This window comes from Podarcis bocagei (genome assembly GCF_964188305.1).
Source record: "Podarcis bocagei genome assembly, chromosome: 9".
Taxonomy (NCBI): Eukaryota; Metazoa; Chordata; class Lepidosauria; order Squamata; family Lacertidae; genus Podarcis; species Podarcis bocagei.
The window spans coordinates 13971723-13991873 of NC_138134.1; the positions used below are offsets into that span (position 1 = coordinate 13971723).

The following is a 20151-nucleotide window of genomic DNA, read 5'->3' on the forward strand; positions in this document are numbered from 1 at the left end:
TAACATTAACAAATAATCAAGTTTATTTTTAAATGCAGAAACAAGCTTATGGTTTCAGTTAGTTTTTCTTGGCAGTTTCTTAATCTTAATTCCTAACAACTTCAAACTGATTATTCCCAACTATCTGTCTGACTCCACCTAACAATTCCTCTCACTCTCTCACAATACAACTCGACCAACCCACTGCCTATTCCTCCCTCTTCCTTCTCCAATTCCCAAACATCAACTGACTTTCAAAACCTCCCACTCTAACTTTTACTCCTCCCTTACATTCCCACTGGCCAATCACATCACAACTCATTTTAACCCTTTCCTTATGACCCACCTAGGAGGCAAACGCCACACTGCCCCTCCCCAAAAAAGTTGATGGGCATTGCCATTCAAATGGTGTGCATGTCAGTTTGCATTTCTTAGTACAGAAATTATCAATCTGATGTGTAGAGATCGTTCCTATTCTACTTAATTCAAGAGGGTTCTGGAAGCATATCTGTGTGAAAGAAACAAGCAGAAGGTTCATGATGTTTGGGTTATACCTTCAGATAAGTTGATTACAGCTGGCTTCATCTGGTTCTGTTATCTCTTTCTGTCAAGGTCATGCTGACTATAATAATAGTGCTAATAATAATAATAAGTTATTATTTATACCCCGCCCATCTGGCTGGGCTTCTCCAGCCACTCTGGGCGGATTCCAAAATATATATATTAAAATACTGTACTACATCAAACATTAAAAGCCTCCCTAAACAGGGCCGCCTTCCGATGTCTTCTAAAAGTCTGGTAGTTGTTGTTCTCTTTGACATCTGGTGGGAGGGCATTCCACAGGGAGGGCGCCACTACCGAGAAGGCCCTCTGCCTGGTTCCCTGTAACTTGGCTTCTCGCAGTGAGGGAACCGCCAGAAGGCCCTCGGAGCTGGACCTCAGTGTCCGGGTAGAACGATGGGGGTGGAGACACTTCTTCAGATATACTGGACTGAGGCCATTTAGGGCTTTAAAGGTCAGCACCAACACTTTGGATTGTGCTCGGAAACGTATTGGTAGTGCTAGAAAAATGCAACCTGTGCTGATGATAGTAGTACGACTCATGCAACACGTTGGCCATTAATATACACACAATAATTACCAAAATGATTACACATTCTTTATCAATCTTCTGAGAAAAATACACAAAGTTATTCAAAGCCACAGAGACTTGTGAACTACCCAACCTAAGATGAACTTATAATGTCTGATTTCAATGGATTTTTCAAGTGCTTAACTCAGTCTTTTGTTTTCTTTATCCTTTTAGGTAAGTTCATGAAGATACCAACAAAAGGTAAGTTTGATGTTGTTCACAATACAGATGCTAGTGAAGTTGTAGATGGATGTTAGTGAAGTTGTAGACAGGGTGCCGGCGTTTTGCGCCTGTTTCACCCTGGCAGTCCAAGTAATCAAGAGGCCGCTGTTTGCCCCTGATGGGGCCCTTTTACTGGGGCTTGCAGGTAGCACACTCCCAAGGTAGTTTTCCGGGCTTCTTCAGTGGTCTAATCTCAAAGCCTTGATACATATATTGATACAGTGGTACCTCAGGTTAAGTACTTAATTTGTTCCAGAGGTCCATACTTAACCTGAAACTGTTCTTAACCTGAAGCACGACTTTAGCTAATGGTGCCTCCTGCCGCGCCGCTGGAGCACAATTTCTGTTCTCATCCTGAAGCAAAGTTCTTAACCCGAGGTAATATTTCTGAGTTAGCAGAGTCTGTAACCTGAAGCGTATGTAACCTGAGGTACCACTGTATTCAATTTCATAGAGAATACTATTTTTTGGTTTAAGCTTAAGAGACTGAATTGCTTAAGAGACTGATTTGAAACTATAATAATAGGCCAGAAGGAGCCTGGGTTTCACTTTCTCTTTCTGTCTCTCTTCCTTCTGGTGTGCTGTTCTGTACATAGTATGCTATACAGTGGTACCTTGGTTTACGACCATAATCCGTTCCGGAGGTCCATATGTAAACCAAAACAGGTTGTGACCCAAGGTGTGCTTTCGCCAATGGGGCCTCCAAAAAAAATTTGTTTGTAATCGGGGGAAAAAAGGTTTGTAATCCAAAAAAAGGTTGCAAACTGGGACACGCACTTCTGGGTTTGACGTGTTTGTAATCCAAAATGTATGCAAACTAAGACGTATGCATACCAAGGTACCACTGTAGGGTTAAGGCTTAGACTTATTATAAGTTATTGTAAACTGGATTACTTGTGGACAGTGCCAATCCTGAATGTATTGGATTTGTGATTGTTATGCTCATTTGCCTTCAGTAGCAGTAAAGCTCTGCTGGATGAAATACAATTGCCTCTGGTCTATTTGTTGCGAAGCCTGCAACATGTTCAAGTTTTTACTCTGCTACCTATACATTGGAATCTACTCCGGGTCAATATTGAGTAGAATTTCAATGACAGCGCATGCACCTCGTCTTGTGATCAATTATGTTGGCTGGGGATTACTTGCCCTCTCCCCCAATATTTTATTCAAGTTGGCATCGTGCTTAGGTTTCAGCTGACTATTAGGTAGACTCTCAAATTCTACAGCTTCTGTGTGATCTCAGGAATAGGAGCTGGGACGCTGGGTCAATCCTGTCCACCACTTGCATTGTCTGGCCGATGGAATGAGGACCCTGATAGATCATCAGAATTGCCTACAAATATTTTAATTTTAATATCAATCATCAAAAAGGGTTGTGTTTGGCTTGATATAAACATTTGGTTTTTAGTGTTGAATCTGCCATAGCCCATTGAAGCATGTCAGTCATAACTTGAGACCACTGATGCCAAGTGATGCAGGTGTAAAACAGCCATAGGATTTTAGTGCACCTCTCATGTGTTCACAATTGTCACATCTTCTATAAAATCCACAAAATGGTCTAAAGACGCATGATTTTATACTGGCAAAGCAAACATGTATATATTATTGTCTGGATGGGAGACTTCCTGAGAAACATATGCCAGCTACTTAAAAATGGCAAATTCGATATAAATGCATACCCAAGAGTCCAACTTGTTGCATAATGTAAATAGAAATTTAAAAACAAATAAATATTGCATAGTAATTTTAAAGGCCAAATAATGTATACAGTCCTTGTAAGAATTGCTTTCATAGGAATTAGCTCAAGCTGAGCATAGCAGCTGATGCCGTCATTACCCCCCGAAGCTCCTCAAAATGACTGCGGCATTATATTATAATTAACGTATGCCAACTCTGGTTTAGTTGTATCCACTGAAAACTGTCAAGTGTCATCCCAAATATCATGCAAAAACATCTGCGTCAAAAATCTGTCATTACAATTTGTAGATATGTAATAGAATACAAGGATCATCATTAGAGGTGTCGGAAGAGTTTGCAAGGCTCAGAGTTAGCAGAGGAAAACCCCACAGATTAGCCATGAATGAACCAAGGCTTTGGCAAAACTCTGAAGCTCAGACGGAACACAACTGGCGCCGTGGATTAAAAATACAGTTGTTGTGTTCCAAACTGACACTCTTCTATCTCCCCTACTAGCCTGGATTTCCAACCAATTCAAACCTTAAATTTAAATATTTTCTTCCTACACTTCCCCTCCCCCCATTTTTAAAGGGAAGAAGGGATAAGTAGTCTGATTGTTTTATAACACTGCCAAAATAAATAGGAGTTGAAACTTACTGAGATTTCAGGTAGTAGCTCTTTAGATCCGGAATACATATTCCCAAAGTGAGTTGAACATGAGAATGAACTTGATGGACCAGACAATGTCTTATCTAGTCCAGTATTGCAATACAATTCATGTATTTATTTATTGAATTTGTGTTATATATTTTTTTTTAATTTTCTGTTTTTATTAAATTTTCTGTTTTATAGTTTAGAATATTCATTTAGACAACCTTAAAATATCAGTGACTTCCCTTCTTCTCTTTCCATGGTTCATTTTGCGTAGCATAAATCCCTGCATATTTTATATAAACTACTAAACCATTCAGTATTCCATAATTACTTCCATCAAAACTTATTTACACTGTTGAATTTATCTTAATGCTGCCAGCATTTTCAGCTGTACACAATTTCCCCCCATATGTTCAATAAACATTTTCCAATCTTCTTTAAAGAATGTTCTTCTCGTTCCCTTATTCTATAAGTTAGATCTGCAAGCTGCACATATTCCACCAGTTTAAGTTGCCATTCTTCTTTGGTCGGGACCTTGCTCATTTTCCATTTTGGGGCTAACAAAACACAGGCCGCCGTAATGGCATACGTAAATAACCTTTTTTTTTTTTTTACATCTGGGAATTTCCATCTTATTTATTCCATCTTACCTGCAGATTTCAGGGTTGTTCACAACACAAAATTACAATATAAAACACACAAACACGTAATAAAAACAAAAAGACAACCCAGTAATCTCCCTTCCATGGCATGCTTTAGCTGAGATTCCTGCATTGGCCTTTGGGAATACCTTCCAACTCTTTGATTCTAGGATTCTCTGTGAACCAGCCTCCAGTCAGTGTCTCCACCCTCTTGCCCTTTGGCTCTGTTATCCTGTTAATATACAGTGGTACCTCGCAAGACGAACGCCTTGCAAGACGGAAAACCCGCTAGACGAAAGGGTTTTCCGTTTTGGAGGTGCTTTGCAAGACGAATTTCCCTATGGGCTTGCTTCGCAAGACGACAGCCCATAGGGAAATTTCCGGGACAGCGGGGAAGCGCAGCGCATCTTCCCCACTGTCCTCGGACCTCCTCCGAAGCCGGGCGGTGGGGCGGGAACGCCTCCTCCCGCCGCCGCCGGGCTTCGGGACGATGCTCCAAACCGGGCGGCGGGGAGGGAACACCTGCCCCCGCCACCCGGCTTCGGAGTATCGTTCCGAAGCCGGGCGGCAGGGAGGGAACACCTTCTGAAGGCGGGAGGGGGGCGAAAGTCTTTGTTCCCCCCTGCCTGCCTTCCCGGGAGAGCGGAGAAACACAGCGCGTTTCTCCGCTGTCCCGGAGGGCTTTTGAAGGCAGGCGGGCGGGAGCAAAGACTTTCGCCCCCCGCCCGCCTTCAGAAGAGGTCCTGGACCTCTTCTGAAGGAGGGCGGGGGGCGAAAGTCTTTGCTCCCCCCTGCCTGCCTGTCCCGGAGGGCTTTTGAAGGCAGGCGGGGGGGAGCAAAGACTTTCGCCCCCCGCCTGCCTCCAGAAGAGGTCCAGGACCTCTTCTGAAGGCTGGTGGGGAGGAAAAGTCTTTGTCCCCCCTGCCTGCCTTCCCAGGGGCTTTTAAATCGCCCCGGACAGCGTAGAAGTCCTCCGCTGTCCTGGGGCGATTTCAAAATGCCGCCCGCCAGCATTTTAAGATCGCCCGGACAGCGGAAAAGTCCTCCGCTGTCCTGGGGTTTTTTAAAATGCTGGGGGTGGGAAGAAAAGCCCTTGTCCCCCACCCCCCAGCCTTCAGAAGAGGTCCGGGGACAGACTGTCCCCAGACCTGGTCTGAAGGCGGTTTCCCTAGGAACGCATTACTTGATTTGCAATGCATTCCTATGGGAAACCGTGCATCGCAAGACGAAAAACTTGCAAGACGAAGAGACTTGCGGAACAAATTAATTTCGTCTTGCGAGGCACCACTGTAATACCATATCGTTATATCTTTCAATGTGCAGCAACCCTTTGAAGGAATGAATAACTGGAAGAATTACAGGAAGTTAGCAGCTTGTGGTGATATAAATTTGCACAATTATTTATGTTTATGCCAGTTCATGGAGTTCAGATTAGTTCCTGCAATATTCTTCTTCTGATTTATATCAACAAGTCATACTATGTATCAATTTAAAACTGTTAATGGTTGATAATAAAATGCATCAAAAGTTACATTATTGAAGAATCATATCAAGTTCAAAGGAAGATGTTCCACTCTTTCCTTTATCTTTGGTGTTTTAGTGAGGATTTTTATTGTTGCAATAATAGCTTTAGTAGAGTCTGCTGTAACAAGGTAAAATGTTTACAAACTCTGATTAATTTAAGCCCAATGCTATTGTGGTAAGTTTTATCTCGCTTTACTCTAGTTCTGTCCTTTGAAGTTCATAACAGTGTGAAAAATGAGAGTTTTTATTCAAAATGTTGGTTTCCCCCAAAAACTGATCATGGTGTGTGAAAGCATGATTTAATATAATGTGAAAAAATATGCAGCCATATAGTATGGTAACTATTTTCTAATGGACTGCACAGGCCCTCATATAAAAAATGAATAAGCCATACTTTTCAAGCTAGAAAACGAAGACATTTTTAGACATGACACACTTTTAATCCTTTCACCACATTTTATGATTTCATTGTCTCTCTTGACCTTGGGGTAGGGGGGATATTCACAGTAAATCCTAGTTCATGAAAAATAAATGCAAAATGTCTCTAGGAATTTCACCAATTCAAGGAAAGGTTCTGAAAGCGCTTTTAAGATTATTTCTTTCTGATCAACCTTTTAAAGATGAAGGTAGATTATTGTGCGATGAGTGCATACAGAGGAGAGAAATGGAGTACAAAAAAAGTTTTCTACATTAATCAAACTGACATATCTGTCCTGATCAAGCTGGAGGCTTCCATATTTGTAGGACTTTAATGTTTCTCTATGTGAAGTAGAACAGGGACGCAGGTAGCGCTGTGGGTTAAACCATAGAGCCTAGGACTTGCCAATCAGAAGGTCGGCAGTTCGAATCCCTGTGACGGGGTGAGCTCCCGTTGCTCGGTCCCTGCTCCTGCCAACCTAGCAGTTCAAAAGCACGTCAAAGTGCAAGTACCGCTCCGGCAGGAAGGTAAACGGCATTTCCGTGCGCTGCTCTGGTTTGCCAGAAGTGGCTTAGTCATGCTGGCCACATGACTTGGAAGCTGTACGCTGGCTCCCTCGGCCAATAAAGCAAGATGAGCGCCGCAACCCCAGAGTCAGTCACGACTGGACCTAATGTTCAGGGGTCCCTTTACCTTTACCTATGTGAAGTAGAGGTGGAATCTGTGCTCAGGGTGGTGGCAAGATGGTTGATCCCATTCACTTTCTCTTGGTGAAGTTCTGGTACCTCAGAAGATGAGGGACACCAGGCTACCTCGGGGCCACCACCAATCAGTGGACATTTTTAAATGATGACGCCCAGAAGAGTCCAAACTCTTCTTCTTCTTCATTGCAATCTCTCCCATAACAACCATGTCTCTCTCACATCTAATAACTGGCTACACCCATCATGCAGGGCATATGATGAGTTGACCATTTTCTATGGGATGGAAAGATAACCATTTGGGTGTGTGTTGGGGAGCTGAAAGTAGCTCCTTTGCAGCGGACAAATCATTAGCCAGTCTGCAGTGGAAGTTCTGAAATTCTAGAGGTTTATACAGCTTGATGGGCTCCTGATGAATGTGGGGGATTTTCCTGTTACCATGACAGATGGTTCTGTCGAAGCCTTTGCCAACCTCTTCAATAGCGTAAATGGTTGATACAATCACACCTGAATTCCCCTTCTCACTTGGGGAAGCTAAATCTACTTTATAACTTCCTGTGGAGCTAATGGGGATGAAATTACTGGCATAATTGCTAAAGTGTCAGACTTGTGGTCTGGTGAGTCATCACTGAACACTTGCACTGCGATGGCAGCAAAGAAGTCTTACTTTTTCACCGCTATTGCATCCACTCAGAGTTGACCAAGGATCGGCTCCCAGTAGCAAGCAGTTTTTGTATCACGATCTTCCTTAGGGTTGGATGAAAGGTTGGGAATACTGCTCCCCATGTGACCAGTTTTCAACAAGGCACTTTGCAGATAAAGCCACCCCTATTCACCTTGATGACTTCACTTTGAATACAAGACTACTGGATCTACCTTCAGCAACTGCTTGTCATGTTACTATGGATACTTTTCCATTTGTACAGCCTGAAGGTGTAGACAGAATTCTCGGAGTAATGTGAATATCTTTGCATTCAACCCTTCACTGTCCCGACCAGGGATAGGGGTTTAAATAATTTCTTTAACAATTTAAAGAAATAAAGAAATGGTTATAAAAGGTATGAAGTTAGAAGTAATATGTATATATAACACAACAATTAAGAGAAATTGGAAACTTGAAGCCTCAAAAGAGTGGAAGGGAGTCAAAGTGTATGTATGTTTTGTTATGTCTTGTTATCATTGTCTTTTTTTCTTTTTGAATTTTTTGATTAATGTCTTATTTTTATTTATATCTTATGTTGTAAATTTGCATTGGAAATAATAATAATAAAATAAATCAGTTCAGTTTGCTTTTAAAGCCCAACCTATCAAACTTATGCTTTCTGAAGCAGCATGAGTACCAAAACACAGCCATCAGAATTTGAACATACCTGATTTTGTGGTATAGTTCTCCAACTAAATAATGTTTCTAACAGTGCATCTATTAAGAGAAAATATGCAAAAAAATAAATAAATGAAGATATTGTTGAAAACAGAGAACTGCATTGTATTAGGAGATATTACTTGCAAAAATTGGTCAGAATAACATCTAAAAATGTATTTATCAGGAGAAATTCACACTAACGTTGAATAATTTTCATGAGCCTGGATAGCTCAACTGGTTAAAGCATGGTGCTGATAGCATCAGGGTTGAAGGTTTGATCCCCGTATGGGACTGCTGCATATTCCTGCATTGCAGAGGGTTGGACTAAATGATCCTCAGGGTCCCTTCCAACTCTGCAATTCTATTAGGATTTTTTTAAAATAATAATAATAATAATAATAATAATAATAATAATAATAATAATAATCACAAATTGCTGCAGAAATGTGGAGAACTGAGAGTTTGGGGAAAAAATGAGAAATGGGGGGGGGACCAAAATGTACAGATCCTCACTAATAAAAGCAACTAGAGCTGACTGAGCATGTAACATGCTCAAAGGAAGTTATTTCGGTTCCCAAAGCAAGACAAATGTCCCCCGACGCTTGGACCCAATGAGGGAAGAATCCAGGTGAGGCTCCCCAGGCGTGGGCTGTTTAAATGCCCCAGGAACAGACCTGAGGGAAGCTCTATCAGTCCCGCCCCTGAACTCAACCTGGGATCGAAGCCTGCCTACAATTGGCCAGTTTTGCGGACAGGCTTGGATCCTGCACCTGATAGGCTGTGGGGGCATTAGACACCCAACCCGCCCACAAAAGGTAGGGGACCGACTGGATTCTCCCCAATCTCAGGCGTTTTGAGAGCAGCCACCAGGCTCGCAGAGAAAACATGCGATGAGGAGGGATCATGTCAAACTACTGCACCAACAAGAAACCAGGTTGATTTTCCTATTTAAATCCCTGCACCTGGGGGGATTCAATACTGAATTAAGCTTTAATTGTTTTGTTTAAGTTTCTTGTTAAGATGGCTGTTGTTTGTATTCTCCTTGCTACATATTGGATGCAGTTGCTAGTGGCCTTTATAATGCTACTAGGTTTTAGCCAACAGTATCAGCTTACGGCACTTTTGAGTGACAGCTGATCCACGGTTATTTGGTGTACCTTTGTGGACATTTGACTTGGTAATATATAAATAGTGGTATATAAATATTGCTGGTATACTATTAGCCTACATGTAGAGACATCACCTTGCCAACAAAGCTATGGTTTTCCCAGTAGTGATGTATGGAAGTGAAAGCTGGACCATAAAGAAGGCTGATCGCCGAAGAATTGATGCTTTTGAATTATAGTGCTGGAGGAGACTCTTGAGAGTCCCATGGACTGCAAGAAGATCAAACCTATCCATTCTTAAGGAAATCAGTCCTGAGTGCTCACTGGAAGGACAGATCCTGAAGCTGAGACTCCAATACTTTGGCCACCTCATGAGAAGAGAAGACTCCCTGGAAAAGACCCTTATGTTGGGAAAGATGGAGGGCACAAGGAGAAGGGGACGACAGAGGACGAGGTGGTTGGATAGTGTTATCGAAGCTACCAGCATGAGTTTGACCAAACTGTGGGAGGCAGTGGAAGACAGGAGTGCCTGGTGTGCTCTAGTCCATGGGGTCATGAAGAGTCGGACACAACTAAATGACTAAACAACAACAACATGTGTTGCTTTATGTTTGTCAGATTTATGTGTTGCTTTATGTTTGTCAGATGTTTTGAAACACAGGGGATTTTTTTGTTGCATTGAACCCCAAAGGTGAGCAGGCTTGCCATTCCCCCCCCCCTTTAAATACGTGAAGGTTTTTTTTGAGTTTTAAAGAAATATGCATGAACATAAATGAATGACATACTGTGAAAAGAAAATAAGTAGATCTCAAGAGGTTGGTAGCTAGCATCCCTGGCTCCTCATTCTAAAAAAAACAACAGAGGAAGATTTCAAGATAATGCTTCCCTTGGGGCTTTTTCATTTTGGGAAGCACAGGCATCTAGAGAGGCTGCAGATTGCTGAAGAAATATTTAATGGCGATAACAACACATTCAACCCTCAATACTTCAGAAAAGTAAGACTAGCCCAACACCCGCTAATATGCTAAAGAAAAATGATGCAGGAAAATGGAAAGTATAAGAAAGGTTTCAGCACAACTCTACTTTTTATTGCTCTGAGCTTTAATATAGTTTTTTTAAAATGTCATTTATTGTTGATAACCTGCCTTAAGAGCTTTGTGTTCAGTGTGGAAAGGCAGGGGAAAATAGCAGAATGAATCATTCCCTTGATTCCCAAAGTTTAGGTTTGAATGTGCTGTTTAGGTAGCAAAAACAAGACTGCCTTTGTATCACCAGGGTCAGGGAAACCCTGAGGTTTACAAAAGCACAAAATAATTATTGGGGTTTTTTTGGGGGGTGGGGGAACCTTAAACAACGAGAACTGAGTATGCCCATTGGCCACGGAATGATGACTGGCTCTTTGGGAGATGAGAACTGGAACTGAATATTGTGGAGGAGGCCATGGTTGGAACATAGGAACATAGGATGATAGGGACATAGGAACATAGGAACATAAGAACATAGGGTTGGAACATAAGAATAGGGATCTGCCTTATGCTGTGTGTCAAACCATTGGTTCGTCTTGCTCCATATTGTCTACACCGACTGACAGAGACTCTCCAAGATTTCAGGCAAGGGTCTCTCCCAACTCTACCATCAATTTGAGTTGAATTAATTTTAATGAAATGATTTTAGAATGTTGTATTATTTTATTGTTGTTAGCCACCCTGAGCCTGGCTTCGGCTGGGGAGGGGGGGGATATAAATAAAATTTATTTTTTATTATTATTATTATTATTATTATTATTATTATTATTATTATTATTAGATGCCAGGGATTGAACCTGGAACCTTATGCTTGCAAGGCTCTGTCACTGAGCTGTGGCTCTTATCCTACTCAGGAAGACTTCACATGCCACAACATTTTGTTGCAGGTGCCACTGAGGAAGAGTAGATAGTTGAAAGAGAATGTCCATGCAAAAATAGACGCTGTTTTGATTCATAGTGATGGCCACCACCGTTGACCAAGCAAGTGGGGTGTCTCTCCTGAGGAACAATGTGACAGAGCAGGGCTATATAAGATAAAGGTAAAAGGTAAAGGACCGCTGGATGGTTAAGTCCAGTCAAAGGCGACTATGGGGTTGCGGTGCTCATCTCGCTTTCAGGCCAAGGGAGCCGGCATTTGTCCACAGACAGTTTTACGGGTCATGTGGCTAGCATGACTAAACCCCTTCTGGTGCAACGGGACACCATGACAGAAACCAGAGCACACAGAAACACCATTTACCTTCCCGCCACAGTGATACCTATTTATCTACTTGCACTGGTGTGCTTTCTAAGTGCTAGGTTGGCAGAAGCTGGGACAGAGCAACGGGAGGTCATCCCATCATGGGGATTCAAACCGCTGACCTTCCGATCGGCAAGCTGAAGAGGCTCAGTGGTTTAGACCATAGCACCACCTGCACCCCTGCTATACAAGATAAGGTGCTTGCGATGGGAATCTGGTCTGAAGTTTTCTGGGGCTTCATTATATTTTCAGTGCCAGGTGAAGGTTTATTTACCCAGGCTTTTTGATGTTGTAACATGCTGTGATTTTTGCATTTTTATTTCTTTTTTGTATACACTCCTAGAAGCACTGCAGAAGAGTAGTATATGTGATTTTTAAGTAATAAAATATATAACACAACTTGTATTATTGGGGTGGACAGAATGGAGCTCTGAGCTATTCCCTGGCTTCTTATATAATATATAATAATTATATAATATAATATATACAATATAATAATTCCACTCTTGGGAAAGACATATTTATGATGGAAGGCTTTTGCACATCTGCATTTCCATAAATGCATATGCAGCCAAATCCATACATTTACTTAGAAGCAAGTCTTACTGGGTCCAATGAACTTGCTTCCTAATATGTATGTTTAGGATTCTTGCTCATCCTCAAGGCTTTACTAGAAAGATAATCCACTGAGTAATGACAAGGAAATGGATCTTCTCTGCTCCAGCCTGTGCTGAAAAAACAACAACTGAATAACTCTTTGTAAAGGGGGAATGAAAGATGTTGTCAAATGTATCAGAAACTAATAACATTTTGGCATTTCAGCAGAGATGACCTGAGATGATAAAATTCACCTTGTCATCCTCGAAAATAGCCTCACTCAAACAGACAATGAAGTTTAGCCTGGGAGAATTTGAAAGAGAATATTTCATTCAAGCTTTCTGAAATAGCTGAAATCAACCTATCTACCTGTATAAATAATCATAAGCCGCATTAGCCAAATCTGTAATCAGTTCCAGTGTTTGTTAGGACAAAAAAGGTTATGACCTTAAAACATTTGAATTAAGTATAGCTTCTCTATTGAGTCTTTCCTGTATGTGTTGAAGTTCAACACTCTCTCACTTTCTCCCTCCCCTCAGAAATTGGTTAAACATTGTAATTCCATTTTTCCAATAAATAACAACAACAATAATAATAATAAATCCTTATTCTCATTCTGTCTCTCAAATGCTGTGAAGGAGTATGCCTTGGGCATCTGAATGCCTGGATGAAATGATGCCACAGAATGCAGCACCTGTAATTATTCAATAAATGCTATTTTATATGCCCTCTATATTCAAGCTGCAGATGTTTAAGTGGACAACCAACGGTTAGAAATCCAGTTATGTTATAACTACCTCCTCACAGACTCAGCTCTATGGTCTATTCCACATCCCCCTTTTTCTTGGACTGTCATCCTGATCAATATGTATTAGGGATGAGCAGATAAATCTGTTTCTTGGTTAATTTCACAAGTCTTAATTTGTTAGTCCGGTCCTTCAAATTTTTGTATTTATCTGCATTTTTTTTATTTAAAAAATCAGTGTGAAAATCCATACGTAAATATGTATTTATATATAGTTTTATCACAAAATCCATATTCAAATATATATATTATCTTAATGTGCACAGTTCTAAATGCATTTTATTACAAAATTCACATTTTATAATGTGGTTTTTTCCCCCAATTTTTGAGCCGACAACTGTTTCACAAAATGAGAAATGCAAAAGCCTGATGATAATTATGCACCAGTCTACACATTAATCTGGGAGATGCAGGTCAGGTAGTCTTCATCAGAATCAAAGGCGGAGCAAGGTGGGTGCGGTGGGTGTGGTTCACCCCAGATATCATCCCTGAGGGGGGTGACATCACTGCACCAAGCCCCGGAATGCTCAGCACGGGCGCTGCACTCCCCCCGCGATGCACCCCCCCGGGACACTCAGCATGGGTGGTGCACCCCCAGGATGCGCACCCCCCGGAATGCTCACTGAGGGCAACACCCCCCCCCCAGATGCTCAGCGTGGGCAGCGCACCCCCTGGACACTCAGTGCGGGCTGAGCACCCCCCCCGGGATGCTCACCCCACCCCTGGGACGCTAGTCCTGCCCCCAGGTACATGCTGCTCTGGGTGCCGGCGCAGTTAGCTCTGCCACTGATCAGAATTCCCAGAAACTGAATTCCTCAAGCATTCCTGGTATGTATCAGCAACAAGGTATTTTGAGCAAGTGCTCCCTGGTTCGGAAATTTCCTTCTCTGGCAGCCTCACCTGTCTTCACCAAAACTGTCCACTTTCCATCAAATGGTTAATATGTGGCTGGTGTGGAGGGTTTGGGGGAATAAGGCATGAGACCATGCCATAGCTTTAGTGCTATAGGGTTATGTTGAGCCTATGTTGTGTTTTGCTGCATTTTTGTCATGGTGTTGTTGTTAAATGATGTGGTTCAGCAGGAACTCTAAATGTATGTCTGATTTGGCTTTGAGAAATGAGAGTATCCTTATAGTGATGGTCCCAGAACATCCCAACAAGGAGCAGGAAGGATCAGCAAACCCCAGTTAACTCCAGAATCCAGCACACACTGCAGAGAGGATGGCTATGTCTGGATGCAACAGAAAGGCATGCACTGAAATATCAGATTCCTTTAGGAAGCTGGAGGTTGCTTAAAATAAATACAATTAGGGCTCCAACAAAAGGAATACCACAGATTAAAAATGCACTCGTAGGCAGCAGAGTCAAGAAAGCTGTAAAAGGAAAGACGTCTCTCCTTTTTAAAGAGAGAGAGAGAGAGAGAGAGAGAGGAAAGTCTCACCCAATTGTTATCATCTGAAAGGGGGGGGGATGAACTCCTGCAATCCAATGATAAAGCTACAACAGGGCAAGCCACAAAGGAACTTGGGGAGCAGATTTTCAAAGATATGAAGAGTATTAATCAAAAATATCTCCAATGCATCAGAAGCAGGAAACTAGCCAGAGAGCAATGAGACTGTTTAAAAGGCAAAGATAATAAAAAGTACTCCTGAAGGAAGATAGAGAAATATAGCCGAGAATCTGGCTGAATTATATTTATTAGTCTTTGCTGCAGAAGGGTTGGAGAGAAACCCAAACTACAACCATTCATTTCAAGGAGAGCATCCTTTGTAGACTATCTTGAAAATCTAGATTAATAAAATTCTGCTTAAAAGAAGAAGAAGATAGCATCTGGAGAACTATGTCAGCCTGAGGTGACCAAAGAAGTACAGTTTTGGAGCTGACTAAATCACTAAAACCAGATTGCATTCATCCAAGAAACTCAATTTTGAAATTGTTGTGCTCACAGAGAGGCTGAGGGATAGAGGAGATAGAGGAGCTGTTCCAGAAGGGTGTGATTTGTATTGAATAGTTTGGCATTGATAAAGCATCCTGCGCATCCAAGGAATTGTAGATGCCCTCCTAATTATATTAATGTAAAGAAATTAAAGAAAGTGAGAGCTGGACCATGGAGTCACGAAGAGTCGGACATAACTAAACGACTAAACAACAACAACAACAACAAAGAAATTAAATAAATGGAGGTTAGTTTCACAAACCGTGTCATGAAATGATGCTCCAGAGCAATGCTAAGGTTATCTAGGTCAGTTAAGGATGACCTACGTGATGCCGTTCTTGCCTCTAGCAATCTCCCATTGTCACTGGTTCTGCATCCTACTTCACAAGAATGAATTTATATGGAGAATGAGAGAGATTGGTAGGCAGGAGTAGTCAGTCCCAGTGTAGTTACTATGTATGCATAGGGATCAAAATTTTGGAAATGGGCTCAGAAAAAAAAACCTATTCTCTGATTTTTATTTCTTATTCATGGGGAGAAGCGAACCTCCCTGAAGAAAAGTAAGCATGACTTCTGGAAAGAGAAGTTTTGCCTTTCTGACCTTTTAAAATTATTTGAGTGTGTCACCAACTATGTAGAAAGGGGGCTTCCAGTAGACATTATGTAACTGAACTTTCAACAAATGTTCTTCATCAAAGACTTGGGAGTCGTGGGATAAAATAAGTCCTCCTACGAAAGATACCTTTCATAGGAATAAGAGGTCAGATTTAATAATAGAGCATCAAAATGGAAAAAGATATAATGGAACATTCATCCAAACTTTAAGAAGTCCAAATGAAATTGGTGGAACTCAATTTAGTCATCATTACTAACTTGAATACATTTATTTCAATAGGCTTATTTGAAGGAGGTCTAAGTCTGGAACCTCAAGCATCAATTAATTGTGGTGAAGCGATTAAAAAAAACAAATTCGTTATTAAGAATTCTTAGCAAATGGACAAAAATCATATTACATCAATTATAATGCCATTATATAAATTCAAATTTGCAATACTATGCAGCTCTGATTATTGGCCCAGCTCAAAAATTATACAATCAAGAAATTGGGCAACTAAGATGATGAGAACATTGGACGATGTCCTCTATAAAAAAAGACCAATGTTTGGGAGTTGGTAGTAGCGAGATAAGAACATAAGACGAACTCTGCTGCATCAGAGCATCCTCTTCTCAAAGCAGTCTCTTGTCAAAGTACATCAGTCTTCTTTCTTTGGTGATCACTTGTAGCCAAGTAAGATTGTCTTCCATGAACACAGTCTTAACAGTGAGTCAGTAAGTGACTGTGGAGGCCAATTCTGGATCCACATGCCCTTCCACAGTGGGGACATAGGTTTCCAGGTGAGAGTTGGTCCATATTTATCCATAACATCCATCTGAATCAGGAGAAACCCAGGGACAGTGGTGGGATGGAAGAGGAAAGAATAACTCAGCTTTAATTTTGGCAAGATGGAGGCACTGGGCGTGAGTGGTTCCTGGGTCCAAGATATTGGTCAACTGCCTGCTTTGGACACTGAAGGAACACTCTCCTTAAATGAGCAGGTATGCATTTTTCAGATGTGTTTCTGGATCCAGCTCTCTCACTGGAGGCTCAGGTAGCCTCAGTGGTTAGAAGTGTCCTTTACCACCCATGACTGGTGCAAAGTTTACAGCCATTCCTGGTCTAGCAGAGCTTGATCACTGTAGTTCAGGTATTCCTGTAATCCTATGTAGGGCTTCCACTTGAGCTGGAAGCTGCAGTAAGTGCAGAATGCTGCAACACAGTTACTACCAGAGTGAAAGACCCCACAATTGCTTAGAAATTTGCACTTGTTGCTACCAGGCCAAATTCAAAGTGTTACTATTAGTCTATAGAGCCCTTAAGAATTTAGAACCAGTTTATTTGTGGAATCAGCCTATCCCATGTATTACCCTTTCCCAATGCTGTAATGCCCAATGACACTATGACAATGGCACTGTTACAGATGCCACATAATACCAGTCTGTACATGTACGAAATTGATCTTTTAGTGTGACACCAGCTATGCATTGTAGACTCTGTGCCTATTGACATCAGGCACACTCATTGTACTCTTTTAGGCACCTGCTTAATATGTTGTTTGCACCACTGATTTATATAATGGCATTATGATATTGGCAGTTTTATTTTTGACCCCTTTCCTAACGATCCCTAACATAGAATATGCCTTTTTCATAGCTGCCTACCACAGAACGGCTCATCATTTTCAATGGGTTATTATCCAACCTCTCGTGCCAATCATTACTAGTTCGGACCCCATTAGTGTATATACAAAGTTAGGAATTATTATTATTATTTTTGTTCCCAATGTGCATCACTTCACATGATGAGGAAAACTGTCCTTGCCATTTTATGAAAATGAAAGCGAACTATTACTGGTATGGCTAGCATCACTTGACAGACTACCTCCTGTCCATGAATTTGTCTGTTCGTCTTTTAAAGGAATGAGAGAAAAGAGGACCTGAAGTTCAGAACCATACAGCTGATTCAGCCCACCTTGTTTCAAACACTTCTGTAGCACTGGTAAAGCCAAGGAACAGCACCCAATTTCCTGTGTGCTGTGTTGCAAAGTGATTTCTGAATGTCGCTCAGGGTGTTGCTTAGTTTTAGCATTGACCCTGACAAAGGGTATTTGAAATGTGTCAGGCTGAATCAATTCAATTTTTGTGTACTTAAGAAGTGCTCTCTTTTCTTCCTCTTGCATTGGTGTCTCCTTACCTTTTAAAGTCACCTAAATTAATGACCAGCACTACTACTTTTGCCAAGGATTATGTGCCTGAACACTGCTGAAAGCTAAGGAAACATTTAGTCTATCCTATCAAGGCAATTCTTTATGTCCTTAACATAGGGTTTAACACTGGAGTGCTTCTCTCTCTGCCATTATTTTGTTACTTCAAGACCCCAATCATTAAACATAATGATAAATATTCTAAGGACAAAACCATCAAATTGATGGGGCGTGTTTTGACCTGCTGTTTGAGTACATCACTGAAAGTGAATACAATATGTACAACATTTTTCTGAAGTTATGGTTGGAGAGGAGAGTCTGAGTAATTTGCTCTGTCCTCTTGCCCTTTCATATTTTTTCTATATCTTTTTTAAGGTAAGCACATCCCCAAGAGCATATCTGGCAAATTTCCCAAAAAGCACTTAAAAATTGAGGAAAGAATATTGACTTAAGCATCCTCTCATTTAACTTGCAAAAAGAGGGTGGGCAGGGAGGTTGCAGTGTGCTCCATTAAATTAAACAAAAACTCTGGAAGGGTGGAGAATATTGTGAGATCAGAAAATAACTCCTTAATGATGTTAAGATTTTTTTAAAAGCTACTTTGCATACAGCATGAATTAATATGTGTTTGCGCGCACAAGCCTCAACGATGAGACGCAAAGCTAAGAACCAATAATGACTCAAGAGAGTTTAATGGTATTGCACAAGGCGAAACTAAAACAAGGTTTTCTCAGGGCCTCTGCATCTGCAAGGAACTGTTCTCCATGCCAACAGCCCTAAGCTAAATTGCAGGAACTTTATATGGGACTGGACCTGAAGCTGAAATTTAATAGGCATAAGGCTCTTCTCTGTTGATCAGACGAGGGCAGAAAACCTAATATTTATACCAAGCCTGTCCAGTTCAGAGATTTCATACTCTCTTCCAACCACAGGAATGCAGCTCACCTGCATCTATACCTCAAGAAGGGACTAAGGCCTGAGAATACTCCAGCTCTCTTTAGAAGTTACAATTTAGCATTCTTTTTTTATGGGGGCAGTGATAATGGGGGCACTAACTCATCTCTCATCTCTCATTTGTTGAGAGAGCTAAGCTCATTTCCAGACTATTAGTCGGCAAGTTCAAATTTCCTGGGTTTAATTCACAAAGTCTTAAGCAACTTGGGTTTAAGGTATATGAACGACATCCTGATTTCTTATGCTCCACTGCCATCATTGAGATATTCTATGCCTCTGGGATTTGGTCAACCTTTATCAGGGACTGAGCATTTAGTGTGCCCTGCACAACTCCTTGGCAGTAGAGGTCTTACAGGAGTCATACCTGCCTTCTGTTAGACATCTTCTGAAAACTGTACTGTTCAGAAAGGCTTTTGGAAAATGATATGTTTTTGCGTGTTTTTTTTATTTTTTTTGGGGGGGTGTTAGCCAATTGGTCTTTATTGACCCCCCCCCCGTTATTTGCAATGTTGCACTTTCTACGTTGTACATCACCTTGTTAAATTTTTAAAATGAAATTGTGGCTTATAAATATAAAAATAAATAAAACTGAATAAATAAATTGCACCCCCTCCACATCACTGTTCTAGTCACCTTCTAAGACATGGAGGACAACTATCCAATGCAATGAGCCTCCTGTACACACAGAGACTCTTCAGGGGTACAGGGACAGAGGCACAGGGAAGGCAGGAAATGGAGAGCAATGGAGAGGAATCCCAGGACAGCGAGGAAGAGGATGGCAATGACGCAGGGGATTCTATGAGTCTCTCCAGCGAATCAGAGGATTCCCAGAAGGGGGCGCCCGTGGTCAGGGCAAGGGGAGCCCCAGGGGGAGAGTGTCAGGAGCGGGGGGCCAGCAGGGGACCCCAAGACGGCAGCTGGGAATCAGGGCCAGTTTCCCCACCAGAGCGCAGCGAAGGGGGGGGAGGTTCCAATGTGCCAGGGGAAACAGCTCCGGCAGCAGAGAAAGAGGAGGGGTCAGAGCAAGCCATCATCCCGGAAGGGGAGGAGGGCAGTGAAGGGAGTAGTATAACTGTCAAAAGGAAAGTTAGAAGTTGGGCGCGCGTGCCAAGTTCAAATGTGGAGGTGCGCGGAAGTACAGGGAGTCCGGAGGAGGAGCCAGGTCCCAAAGCCCGCAGGAGGGGGGAAGAGCAGTCTGGGGATTCAGCGTCAGGGGAATCCAGGAGGAGCGGAACCCCAGCGGGCAGAAAGACCCTGCGGAAAAGGAAGGAGAGAAAGAGGTGGAGCAGCGTAAGCCTCTTAAACTGTTGCAGGGGAGGGACTGATTCAGAGGGGACTTCAACGGTCTAAGGCTAACAGACGTGGGGGCTGCACGC

At 41.9% G+C, this 20151-nt stretch overlaps 1 long non-coding RNA gene across 1 annotated transcript in view; it reads left to right on the plus strand.

Moving 5' to 3' along the window:
* The window catches only part of LOC308594677, a 110837-nt gene that overhangs the window by 66939 nt on the left and 23747 nt on the right, over positions 1 to 20151 (plus strand). The window contains exon 2 of the long non-coding RNA XR_014011552.1: positions 1286 to 1312. This is a non-coding gene — a long non-coding RNA (uncharacterized lncRNA). The remainder of the gene's footprint in view (positions 1 to 1285; positions 1313 to 20151) is intronic.